Source organism: Trichogramma pretiosum, unplaced genomic scaffold, assembly GCF_000599845.2.
Source record: "Trichogramma pretiosum strain Unisexual culture from Peru unplaced genomic scaffold, Tpre_2.0 scaffold68, whole genome shotgun sequence".
NCBI lineage: Eukaryota > Metazoa > Arthropoda > Insecta > Hymenoptera > Trichogrammatidae > Trichogramma > Trichogramma pretiosum.
Genome location: NW_019641616.1, coordinates 437,935 through 452,136, shown reverse-complemented (window position 1 = coordinate 452,136; position 14,202 = coordinate 437,935). Strand labels below are relative to the sequence as shown.

Here is a 14,202-nt window from a genome sequence, read left to right as displayed (position 1 = left end):
CTATGTGTGCGCATGAGTAAAGTAAAGCTTCTCTCTATCTTTATACATACATCTAAGAATCAGACGCTGCAGTATATAACTGTGGTAATAGTGCAGCTAGTGTTGCTACTGGTGTCGCTGTGTGTGTATCCGTTTCTACTTATGTATCGTATGTAGAGAGAGAGAGAGAGAGAGTCGCGCGGAGCAAAGGATCATCCGTTAGGGATACCGGTCGTCGTCGTAGTCGTCGTCGTCGTCGTTGCAAGCGGGTAGTTGTCGCCGGCCATACAACGACTCGACTTTTAATGCCTTATCCGCGCATACAGAAGCAGCACTGCAGCTACTGCCTTAACAGAGTACGAATTATAGCACCTCGGCCGGCAGCAGCATATGTATAGCAGCTTGTGTATATGTGTGTGTGTGTGTGTAGCACAGAGTGTCGCCCGCGCGTTATCCCCCTTTTTCATCAGATACAAGAGCATTACCACTGCTATTACTACCTTTTATACATGAACTGACTTGGCAATACCAAGAAACACTTATTAATCGCGAGAAGCCGAGAGAGCGTGGGGTGCACCACTCGCATCTCTACGTCTTCCATGCGCTATACGTATCTGTCCGTGTGCCATTAACCCCATCGCGAGGCGTTAAATTTTCGACCAATTCTGACATTTATGCTTGACACCTAAAGCACCTCTCTCTCTCTCTTTCGCGCGCGCAGCTCTTCGCTGCTGCTACTGCTGCTGCTCTGTAAGAAATGGCCCTCTGCCGCTGCATAATTTTCGCATTCGCTGCAGTACTGCGATCGCTTTACAACTGCCTAGCTCCGAGCCTTCTCGTGCTGAATCTATGTGTATATAAAAATAGTGCCATATAATATCAGCCTATGGACTATTGCACCAGCTCTTCTTGTAATTAGATCCGAGAATCGATGTTTGCACTGGCTGCGCTACACGAGCCTCGCCTTGTGTATACACGGGGCGATATGAAAGAAAAGCAAAAACAAGCGAAAGCAGATGGTGTTGTTTTTGTCGCCTCTATACTCTCGATTATATACACCAGTCAGGGAAGCAAGAGGTAAGACGTAACGTTTCGCGAGCAATCAAATAACATCGGAGACTGGAAAACGAGTCAATTTACTTAATTACTCCTTTGGAGCTTGTTGCACTCCTTATATACATTCGTACACACGCGTTTAGAATCTCTATAAAGTCAGGCGGGGATATTATTAAACTAGTAATAATAGACGCGCTGCAAAATTTACGAGAAGAGAGAGAGATCGAGAGAGACAGGATGAAAAGGGCATGTTGAAATTCGATTTCCGATTCTGGTTCTGACGTTGTTAAAGTTCGGCCTCAAAAAAGAGGGTTATCGTTTTGAAGATAAAGTCATTGAAGTTGGAAACTGAAGATATTCGCGATTCAATCGAGCTGCGAAAACTTCTTCCTCTCGCTCTCTTTGTAAAACGGGTCTGACTTTTAGGAGGTGGAAAAGTTCATATATCCAAACGACAAGCAGCCCCGACGACGATTCAAACAAAAAGTCCTTCTTCGTTACATCGTTACCATAGTTTTGGAGAAAAACAAGGAGAGAAATGATTACATCGTGGTCTATTTATTTTTTTTCCGTTCAAAGCTCTGCTCTGCGGCAAACAATAACAGTTGACGCGGCAGATCTCAAGAAGTCCCATTAGAAGCAGCCCGTATTGTAGCTCGGAAGATATAATCTGTGGAGCGTCGGCGGCGGCAATGGCGGCAACACACGTATATCGAATTCATCTCTGCTGCTCGCGTACACACGGGAAATAGTTTAGGTAAATTCCCTCAGCCGAGCAAGGCAAATACAGATTCTAAGAGAGTAATATCGTACCAGCATGTGTGAGTATTCTCTCGTGAAAATTGGAATTCGTGGAAATAATTGTCGACGAGCAAGACTGAGGCCGGCTATAATGCATAGAATCGAGGGTAGTCTCTCAGTAGGGACCAACGCTGCACATTTCGCGCGAACACAACGTGCGAAACAATACAACACACTGCAACATAGACTGGCGCTCGTGAACAGCTAGTACGTATGTATACTCCAAGGCGTTTAATTCTGCGCAAGCTCAAAACGTAAATGCAGCGTAGTAGGGGCCGACCCTGCATTAAAGTAATCCACAATAATAACAATAGTATGCATGTTAGCATAGGCCTAGCCCCTACTTCACTCTTTTTACATTTTCAGCTGTTGCAGAATGAGACCTTATAGTGTGTATGTATCGGCTTGGTTGGCCATTACGTAGAACTATTAGACAGACGACACGTAGCGATAACGAGCATTAGCCACATGGCCAGGAGAGACAGAGAGGGAGAGAAACGAGACTCTCTCTCTATATTCCGTTGTTACCAACTCCCATTGGGAAATCCTCTTGGCGCTAGCGACCTATGAGTATAGCTCACACTCAGTATGCCTATACATATAACTTTGGTCCTTTGTATATACACATTTTGCTCAATGCAGCGGAGCATCGAAAGACTGTGTGCACTGACTGTTGGTAACCTGCTCGTATCCTGAATTTGCTTGCTTACATCCTTAAAGCTCTATATATCATCTCAGCTCGCTGTGTAGCTTCCATATACGAGTCCTTCGCAACATTCTCATAATGTATATTACATACATAAATCTGAAATTCGTTCAAGACTGTTTATCGACTTCGGAAGAGGGTATGAGATGAAAAATCAAAGCTCTAATCGAACGAACGCCAGAAATAAGATATATTAACGTTCGATTGGTAGCAATCTTATCAAATTTCAATTAATATATCGAATGAATCAAGCCGCAATGATTTTCTCACCCACGCTGTTAACTTGAACGCTATAATTCCTTAACAGCCGTTGTTAATTTTATGAATCAAACTAAAGAACGGTGTTGCTTTAATGTATTTTATTACGCGTTTGATTGCGTTTCATTGAATTTATTTGGCTTTTCTGCTTGCTCACTGAGAATTCTTCCGCACTGCAAAGGTAATTCCGTAACTGTTAGATTCACGAGAAACATTAAACTACCCACTGGCTCTTTGAAAAGAGCATTTATACAAGTGCCTTTATCCTTCTCATTTCTAAATTCGAGCCATGGAATGCGAATCAATTGGTAGTGCATTATTTGCACTTTGAAAGTAATACGTCTTTATTTTACTTCGAATTTTTTAATTCAACTAAAATAAATGTTTTAATTTGTATAAACTGCGAAAATAAGTAGAATGATAACATTTTCGATGAAAATTGTTTTCTCACTAACTGAGATATGAAAATTAAAAATTCTGAAAAAATTTAAATCTAAACACATATAAGTAATAAATCATGTAAAAAATAGATAATAGTATCCAGTATGATTGATGCAAAAAAGGCAAATAGCTGACTTTCTTGTATTAAACAATCTTCATTCTTTAAACGCTACAATTCTCTTACAAAGAGTGCAAGCACTACAGAAAGAAATTTTATACTTTGTATTGAAAGTTTTTACTAATAATAGTGTATTAAACATTTGCAAACTTTTCATGCGCTACTAGTCGCTCTTTATATGGTTCCAGTAAATTTGTATAAGAACTTTTGCTTTACCAATTTTCACTTTTCAATTTTTCGTAAATGATTTCAAATTCATAATTATTCTGGAATACGAGTAGTGTTTTTGTTGAAGCACTAAATGGTTGTATTTTTCATTCTTTAAAGTTGACCACAACTTGAAAATGTTGAAGTACGCCAACTCCATTATCCAGGTCACTGCGAGAGTGAATCATCTTTTGTTCTTGTTTCCAATTTCATCAGAAATCAAGTAGTCGTTGTTTGCTATAATTCTAATTACTAATTTTATCTCTACAAAAAGTCAGACAAACTAGCATTATCATATGAATTACCATTCTTCCTTAACAATTTTCAAATGTTCAATTTTTATTCAATAGATAGATTCTGTAGATTTGCTTTTTGCGAAACGATGTTTCATAATTTGAAGATTGACTAGGTCTTATGAAAGATATCAGATGTGTTTTAGTTGGCTCTTGTGTCCATTCAAAACAGAGCTGGACTTCTTTTTCAGGAACATTTGTCATGTATTATGAACTCCTGCAACACTCCAGGAAGATTATCTCTCCCGCAGACATATGCACTCTATTATAACTTGATAAATCGTAGGTCAAAACTGCGATTTTTTCATATATGAACTAGCAACATTAGTCTTTATTTCAACAATGAATCTTTCTTTTCACAACATCTTTTCAATTTTTTCTATACTTTTATCATTTAAATTCTTGAAAATCGCAAATACTAAAAGTTTTCGAATGATTTTTTACAATCAGCCCCCTAACTATTTCATGAAAATTAACAATAATTATTATGAATTTTGACAAGAGACTTTTAAAATACTACTTTTGAATACTAACTGCTGAAGTGTATATCATTGAATCACTGCTCAGGAGCATTATTACTACTATACGGATGCTTGCATAAGGAATGAAGGAACTCGAAGCAATCCACTTCATATTTGCCTATCTAACTGCCATTCTAGCACATACCTGGAAGTTGCCAACATTGCGGCTTACTTGCTAGCCAGCCACAATAATTATCCTTCAGATATGCCCTCCTCGCAGTTGTTGTCGTTGGCCTTCTTAGTTCTTAAGACATTGTTAGTGTTTCATTTTATTTGTACAACTGACCACTAGAGTTGGAGTTCGCTTTATTTATCTGTGATAAGAGTTTATGGCATGCACGAGAGGCTGATGCAAAAGCCACATGCTTTTTTTCAAATAACTTTTATTTTCTTTCTTACCGAGTTATTTTCTCGCGTGGAATGAAATTTTACCTAACTTTATCAATGAAATGAAGCAATTTGAAGACTCGTGGAGTGTGAATAAATGCAGTGGAATTGGCAAATCAAATCGGATAAATAATCGCGTCCGCATTGAAAACTATCCTATCACGCGCTACGTGTCTGGGAAAATCATTTTGAAAGCGAATCGCAATGTTCTTTGTTTCGGGACATTAGGCGGCTATGTGCATATTTGCAAAATGGCCTAGATTACTAGAACAATTTTCGTATAGCCGTTGCTGCTGCCGTTGTAAAACTTGTAAACGCCTCCTCGCGCGCGCGCGTGCACTCGTGTTCGTTCGCGCGGTTAGCTCCTCTCGAACGCGCGCGAGAACAAAAAAAGGGAATAGAGAGAAAAGATAGATGGGAGCGGTTGCTCTTACAGAAAAGAGAAAGAGAGAGAGAGAGAGAGAGAGAGAGACCAACGCTGGTGTATACATGAAATAGTCTATTGCAAACCTTTCGCCACGGATTCCCTCGCGTACAGCTTATAGCGCGGGTTTGTCTACTCTCTCCCTTCCTACTGTTGCTCTCTGCAGCTAAAGAATCGATCTGTTCACCTCTTCTTATCGATTTCTTCTCAGCTCTCTGTCTCTGTTATTTATTGCGTTTAAAGCTTGAAAATACGAAAAAAAATATAAAAAATACAATACGGAAAAATAGTAGAAAGAGAAAAAAAATAAAATCAAGTGGTAGCAGCAGCAGCAGAAGAAGAAGAAACACAGAAGAAACCGAAAGCCATTTATTTCGACGAATGCGGATGTGTATCCCCTGGTAAAGTCTTATCTCTACCTTATACTCTTCGTGCTCCATCTCAAGTGCAAGGTATATACCGATAGTATAGATCTAATCGTATATAAAGCTCGAGCGGACGCCGAACTTTGTGTCATAGCTTACTGATTCTGGCGCGAGCGTCACAATTGAAAGAGGAAAAAAAAGCCTACGAAATCTCCATTATTTGCCAACATCAAGAAAGATGCTTTACAGGATTTAGGCTCTGTGGAGTATACAACTGCCAGACTGCGGGTATTTTTGATAATGACGTAGAGTACACCTAAAGTAGCTCTTGCACAAGCCTCTGAGCGACGAATTTTTTTAATCACAAATGAAAACGGTACACGTATAAAGCTCAGATACTCGTGTCTCAAATTGAAAAGGCTGCGTGCGAGCGTGACACGTGAGCTTTAATTAACGACAAATAAATCAAAGTCGCGTTAAGCGTCAAATTCATATACGACAGCAGTTAGTCAGACGCAATTACTCGTGCTGCGCGTCTTGGGCTCGCGATACGTAATGATTATTTCATTAGGAGCAGTGCGTGTAGGATGTAGACTACATTCGTTTGTCGAAAGAGAGGTGCGAGGGTAATAAACAACTCATCTTCGTTGGCAGTAATGAATTTCGAAGGTGCTAATCGTCACGAAGAGAAGACGTCGAGCGGTAGAGGAGGAGAGCCTCTCGACACCGTTATAATATGAGCATTATTCATCACGTCAACGACGCTACGAGAGAGAAGCACGGTATATATATATACGACGACGTCGCGCTAGAAACGATTCGTCAGACGAGTGCAACAGCTCGTTGTCATTTTTTTAACGAGCTTTATTCCTTCCTGTTGCTACTCTATATAGGCCCTCTTTTCTCGGCTTTTTTCTACCTCTATATCTACTATTTATTATTATATATATAATACGGCGCGGAGGATGAACTGGAGAGCAGCCAGAGCTGAAATGACAAATGCACCGAAATGACGCATATGTCGCTAAAAGGATCTGCACAAAGAGGTATACGAAAGAAAACACACACGTACTGCGCACGGAGTCGAAGAAAAATCATGCACAAATTCATCATTCTTCGCCTAGTCTGCGTGTAGACGCGCCAGAAAGATAAGAGGGCCCGGTATGCGGAACGATAGCAACAACGGCGTCGGCGTCCTCGACTCTCTCGTTGAACTGGTGATCTAGCTGCTGCTGCTGCTGCTGCGGCTCTGCGTCGACGCGACCAGGAAATGCGCTTATAATAATAATCGCGTACTCTCATCTCGTGGGAGGTGGCGCGAATGTCACGCGACACTTCCTCGTCGTGCGAATGTTATTTCCTCGCGAGAGCTACGCGGGACTTACAGTGCGACGCGACCATCACGCACATTCTCCGAGCTCGGCACATACATACACACACAAGCACAAGGTGATAGATGATACTCGAAGAAAACCTAGCAGCTCGGAGCTTCATTACCATAAGGCGCGATTCGCGGCCGATTCGTTTCGAGATGTTAACCAGCCAATATATTCCGGCCGCTTGCGAGCTTTTAATTGGTACAGCCACGTGTGCATGTGCGCGACGCAGCCAGCAGATTGATCGAAGTGAGATGGCAATTTTCACGGCTATAATTCGGAGAAGCGAATTTTCTCACTGGCTTAGTTCGATTATATGTTAATTGTGCGATAGGTTGCTCGGAAAAACGATTCAAAAAAGAAATTGTCAATCGGTTTGGTTATTTTTATCTGTGTTTAGTATTTTAAAAAGTGACACCGCGAAATGGACTAAAATATAAAATAAAACTTCAAGTTAATATTGCACAATCGTTCTCTTATTTTAATTAGGATTACCAATCCAATAGAAATAGCGGGGGTAAAAAACGAGTAAAGCCTCACGTACGCGAGCGAGTAATTTTTTACGAGCCTGCGCACGCCTAAAATTTAAGCCAAAGAGGAACGAGGAATTTTAATCTGGATGTTAAATAACGCGGGCAAAAAAGACGCAGAGCAGTTTAAAATGAACGAGAGAAAAAGCTTGCTACTTTTGTCTCGGTGCACGAAAGACTACTCGCGCGACATACACTGCACACACACTCGCTTCCATACAAGTACATAGCAGCAGTAGCAGCAGAGCATTACAAATGTAGAGGTCACACATAAATTGTCTCTCTCTGCGCACAGGTAGAAGAAAGCGAAGGGTGAGTAGGATAAATTCTACGACAGTCAAATAAATGCAAGCTAGCTCGAGCGAATATACATACGCAAATCATTGGCGGATAGGTAGACGACGAGGACTCGCGAGAATGCTGGCAAGAGAGGAAGAGAAAAAAAAATAAAGTAGCGTGGATACGTGGTGTAAGCGCTTCTGCTCATCAATCTCTTTTCCCCGCGAGAAGCGAGTGCGCGCAGGCACACAAAAGCCCGCGAGGAGGATCGAGCGATATCAGCCCGCGAAGACGACCAAGACGGTGGCTGGAGACGACCGAGACGACAACGACATTATCAAGTATCCGCGCGTGCACGAGTGTGTACGTCGTGTGCGCGGCTTCGTATGATACGTGCGTGAATGCAGCCTATAGGCGCGCACAGTCCGCGCTGCACACTGCGCGGTCCGTATATTATAATCGCTGCGGACTTATCTGCGCAGCGGGGAAGCGGAGAAAACTTGGTTCTCAAGACCTTATGCATGTATGCATGCATATACGAGCCAAGCCACCCTCTGTGCGCGCTGCTGCTCGGGCTATTTTTACCTATTTATATTCGACATGTTATTATGATTTTTCATAAACAACGCCATTGAGTGGCTGCTACCAGTCTTGCGCACGCGTAATTGTTTGCCGCGTTGCTGTGTTTATTATTATAGTTTGGCTACTCCTACTGCCTTTCTAAGCTCAACTGTGTGCGTATCGAAGTTACACAGGTACTGCTGGTAGTAAGTAGTTGTAGCGCATAGAAGTGAGCAAGAAATAAAAAAAAAGAAACAAGTCGTTGAGAGAGAGAGAGTACCGAGCTACGACAGTAGCGCTTCGTTCCCACATGCAGCGCAAGTAGAGGAGGTTTAGTAGACATAAAGTTTGCCTCTGCCACATGCATAATACTGCGCAGCAGCTCTTCTGTGCGTGATAGCGACAACTACGACGACGACTTCGATTTACATAATTCCCTCCCATGGGTATGTGGGATAAAGTATGCCGACGACAACGACAAGATATACACACGCACACATACACACACGACACAGACGCAAAAATGCAAAAAATCATCCTGTGTGAGCCTCTCTTTCTCTCTCTCTCTCTCTCTCTCTTGGTCCGTCGCGCGCACGCCATATCACATAGCGAGCTGCAATGACTATCTGGTATATGTACAGCTAATATATCGAATGCCGGCTGAATTTTGAGAACCCGGATCGCTGGACTCTTTATCCGCTCGAGTGATCATTTTATTTTTACGACGCTTTAACTTTTGCGATTCTTTTGTTCGGAGAGAAAAAATCGAGGGATTACTTGGCGTTCTTAATGATAATTCTCTTATCCTCCGGTAGTCTAGGGAAAAATACAACCTCCGTCCGAAACTGGTGTGTGCTTTAATCTCCTCTACACTCGGGGTTTCTTTTTTTGCTCATATCATTTTTCTCGCTCTCGTGAACTATTTCGAGCCTGACCCTCTTTCGCACCATGTATCGAGTCTAATTAAACGAGATTTATCGGGAATAAGTCGCCGGCGCGTGTTGGAGAAGAAATAAAATCAAGCGTCGCTTACTTTTCCAAAGGTAACCCAGTTTGCGCGGACGAGACGCTCGAGGCGTGCCAGCTAATTTTAATTATCTTCCCTGCGAGCGATTAGCCGTATGTGCTTAGAGAGAGAGAGAGAGAGAGCCTCTTTCGCTCTGATTTATAATTTCGCATTATCGAGCACACGTTGGGAGGCTGACTGATACAATATTGGCAAGTAAAGTTATCATAAGTGACACGTAAGATAACGACTGCAACACGCGTCGATATAATCTCTACGATTTATCCGCTCTTCGACGATATACCTCGTCGGTTTATGCACGCGCACGTTGGTACTTATAGTAAATTTATGTACCATTTGCATCTCGTATACGCGTGTTTGTGTGTGCATGTATGTGTGTAAGTCTGCGTCTGTGCGCGGAATAGGTTATACATATGCACGTGTGGTCAGTTTCCTCTCGAGAAATCAAGATCGATTTTCCCTCTTTCCTCGCCTTCGATTTGCATATTATGCAAATACATTGATATAAGCAATTAATTGTGTATTTATATTCCCTTGCGCGCGACCATTAAAGATACAATTCATTAGTAAGTAAGATAATGCACAGGTGCACAACGCGCGATGCCACACCAGCTTGGAAAAACAATTTTAAAATAGCAATCGGCTGGCTCTCGACTTTTTTCTAGAAATTTTCCGCTTTTGTGCCGAATGATACAGGCAGTTTTTCTCTTTCTCTCTCGGTATAAATCAAAATGAAAATTAGATCTTGCAGTGCATAAGCTATATCGCCATTCGTCCCCTATGCATGCGCACACATAGAACATAGACAGAGAAAGAGAGAAAGAGAGGAGTATAATCGACATCGACAGCGATCAATTTATCGACGTCATTACTGTTATGCACGGTGCAATTTAAGTGCACGTCTGGTGCTACTGATGCTGCGTATGCATTTCATCTGCTTCGGCGTATCATTTTCATGGATAAAAGCGAACGAGATATATATATGGAGGAACGAGTGTATACGAACAGAAATGCACACCGGCTCGCGCGCGCACACTAACAAACATGCACGCACACAGACAGACGGTCGCATACAGAAGCGGACACGGACACGCACGCAAATTTCGTATTAAATTCCGGACGTACGTACATCGATTCGCAAAAGCTTTAAAGAGCGCAGAACGCGTGTAATTAATTTACACGATTCTAGGACCGTATACATGTAGGTACGAGCGCGATGCAGCTGGACACGAATAAAAACTCATTTCAGGCTCGCGTGTAGCAGCGAGGGGGCACTAATTACACCTGTTTGAATATACATACACGCGCGCGAATGCGTCTGCCAATGGCGCGTATAGCAGCTACGAGCTTTTGTATTTATATATCGAAACTGATTCAAAGGCCGATAAATTGCCCCGTCGTTGCGCCGCTGTTGTTTTCATTGTTGATGTCGTTTTTGTTAACGTAGGCGCTCGCGCACGCCAACGACAAAGTCGCAGCTTAATTGCCGATTAATTTTTCTCATTTTTTTGTTTTCTTTCGACCCTGCGACAATTATTGCGGCTGTCAGAAAATACGAAAGATCGGCAACGTCCAGTCAGTGACAGGCAGTCGGCTCTTGAAGCTCTCGAAGCCAAAGGTATTGCAAATGAATCGGTAATTAGCGTCGAATTTCGTGCCATCGAGAAATCCAGGCAAAAGATGGAAGTACCTGTTACTCTCTCTCTCTCTCTCTCTCTCTCTCTCTCTCTCTCTCTGTATTTCTCTCTTGGCCTATACGTCACAATCACACCTCTTGATTTTCTTAGTTGGCTGCTGCGCCTCTTAGGTCGGGAGCTTGGCTGTATATAACCACACGAGAAATCCACAAGCTTGGACCGGCAGTGTGCTACTACTACTACTACTACTACTACTACTACTGCTGCTGTTGCTGCTACTATAACTACTACCCTTACATTAACGTTATCGTAATTACATCGCCTGCTCAACCTTCACACAGACGGCTCTGTCCATAGTCACGTGTGTACATGTTAGAGTTGAATAGGGTCCCTTGATATCCTCTACACTCGAGGGGGCAAACTCGACGCACATACACACACACACACAGCTTCGGTCTCGACACTCTCAGCATTTTGAATATATATAACTAAGCTCGGCCACCAGCAGCACCAGTAGAACCTGGATACACTGAGCTATTATCGAGCTTATCGTCCTTGTCGTTTCCTTTTGACGATACACCAGGGACTCGATTCGAAATTTCGCCTCCCAAAAATCTCAACGCGTGTAAAATTCGAGAGAAAGCCAAGTATCATCGACTGTGTAGCCTGCAAAACCTACGAGATCCCTCAAAATAACATTAATCAGCCGAGTTTTTCAAAGAAAGAAAACCTCTGCGCCAGTTTGCTATACCGAAAGTGAAATATTCCGGGGGGAAAAATTGACTTGCGCGCGACTTGTACGCGTGCTCGCTTATTTGTGCGGCACAATATTTGCTTTTACACGCAGTTACATAACGCGCGCACGCCCACCTGCTAAGTTGATGCCGCCGCTGCGTTTCATCATTCAAACTGGCGTGGCATTTTTTCTTTCCACGCGTATAGCTATATCGGCGTAGGAGCAGGTTGAAATTACTGTCGACGCCGTGTACTAGTACTATTTTCCGGCGCTGTTGGTATTTTCCCAGAGGTAGAAAAACGTCAGGAGAGTTACCGCGTGGAAATGTGTACACACCGCCGCCAGACTGCAGCGCAGTATACTTTGAAAAAAAAAAATATAAAATGAAGAAACCAGCGGTGTACAGGAGAGCTGCATCGCTCTTGATATGAGGGTGCTTTGTACCACCCAGACGGTATAAAATATCGGTAATTGTTGCCATTTATCCGATCAATGCAGCGCGCGCCGAGGCAAACATGCAAATGATCTTTGGGAGGGTGATAAAAAATGAGCTTTCACCGCGCGAAAACTGTAAATGCATCGGACATTACCATTCCGAAATTGACCCTTGAAAATAGCGAGTCTGATAGACAGAGGGCTTTCCCTTTACTTATTTCACATCGCATTTCGTAACGATATATGCATGCGGCAACCATACAAGTCGAGTGGCATTGATTAATGAGCTGTAGAGGGCAACTATACAGTTTGAGTGGTAGCTCTCGTAATTGAGTTCGGTGGACTGATGCACGAGTATACGCAAGAAAAAAAATTGAGAAACTTTGCGTACTCATGTACATGCATTATACTTTGTATATTGATTTCCACGCGGAATTTTTTCAACAATCGTTATTTATGATGGTTGAATTTGAAAACGAAGAAAATATCACTTTTAAAAGGCGTCCTTAATAGCTAATGTAATGTTGGCTTGCGACCTCCAGCTACATCAGCTATTAAGAACGACAAAGCGCAGAAAAAACTAAAGCAGATTCGAAATTGTATTCAGTATAAATAAGTTGGGCGCAAGCTTTTAGTAGCGGGGGAAAGAAAGCAAAATAAAAAAATAAAAAGTGGAGAATCGAAGAATAATTTGAGATTCATCGAAATGCAGTCCGGCGTTCCACTTGTAATTCTTTTCCTCTATTTCCCGCTCGGCTTCTTTTCTTCTTTCTACTTCTTCTCTTCTTAGGGATTCGCAACTTTTTTTTCTTATTTTTTCGTTCAGGCTCTTGTTCGTGCTTTGCTCGTGGGCTTGATGAAGACAAAATAAAGACAACTAAATTGAGGATTGCACAGTAGCAATCGTTATGGGGAGAAGGAGGAGGGGCGAGCTTTTCATTCGAAACTTTCTTATTGGCCTCGAATGATAAACTGCGCCGCGCGCAGTTACTAAAATAATCCTATATTTTTTTTCTTTGATCGCGATCGCATCTCATTCCGAAGGAGTTAAGAAAAAAAAAATTACGTTGCTGCAAAGTACACGCAAAGTATGAAGGCTTTATGCGGTTAATCGAAAAATTTTATCGAGACCTCTAGAGAGGAAGAGGGAAAGGGAGAGAGATAGAGCGAGCTGAATATAGTCGCGGTTTCAATTTAAAGATGAAAAATACGGGAGGTTTAACATGAGTGGCATATACGAGCTTTCTCGAGCACGAGGGTGAGATTGAAAGAGAGGGATGAAGTCGCGAGACCGCGCCAAGGATGCTTTATACAGAAGTAGAGAATCTTGGTCGAGGCATTCGATTATAGGCAATCTAGTTTATCGCGCACGAATCGCATATAACCCTCTCTTTTCTCGTTCTCTCCGCGCTTAGCTCTTTCGGGCGCTCAGTCGCTCCTCGCTCGGGGAGAAGTGGTGATTTTTTGACTGCTGCCAACATCAGCGATAAAAATGCGCGAGAATATTGAAATCATAAGGCTCTGGTGCTGTGGAGAGCGAGGCATGCTCATTGCTCATGAATATTATTCAAGTTTTAAAGGCAATATAATCTTTCGATCGCCGAGCGAGTGAATAAATTTCCCCCGGAAAAAGGACTTGCCTCGCGAGCAGATGACGAGATAGAGAGTGCACATCTCTAGCCCGGGCTTTAGTAATAATATTATCAAAAGCGACCCATAAAAACTAAATTGGATGAAAAATTCATAAAGGGATTTGCCACCTTTTCCTATCTCTCTCTTTCTCTCTTCTCACCTTGCAGTGTTCGCGATCCGTATCAATTATTGTGCAAAATACTGCTCCGGTTACTCGAGGGCGTAAAATTTAGTTTGCAGCCACACGCTTCGATTTTGCGTTGATTAAAATAATTTTTTCGCAAACCAATTTCGTCATTTGCGCAAAGCTCTGGCACAAGAAAGCAATTCAAGCAATTCGAATATCGAGTTATTTGCAGCCATTTCTTATATATTTCTATAGTTGATCTCTGCAAAAGGCATCATTATTCAAAGTTCGAGTGATTTCTCGTAA

The 14,202-nt window shown here is 42.3% G+C and overlaps 2 protein-coding genes across 3 annotated transcripts in view; one reads left to right on the top strand and one right to left on the bottom strand.

Moving 5' to 3' along the window:
• The window catches only part of LOC106651581 (autophagy-related protein 16-1), a 339,331-nt gene that overhangs the window by 213,427 nt on the left and 111,702 nt on the right, over positions 1–14,202 (bottom strand). The window lies entirely within an intron of this gene.
• LOC106651232 overlaps positions 1–14,202 on the top strand; it is a 67,797-nt gene that overhangs the window by 46,557 nt on the left and 7,038 nt on the right. The window lies entirely within an intron of this gene.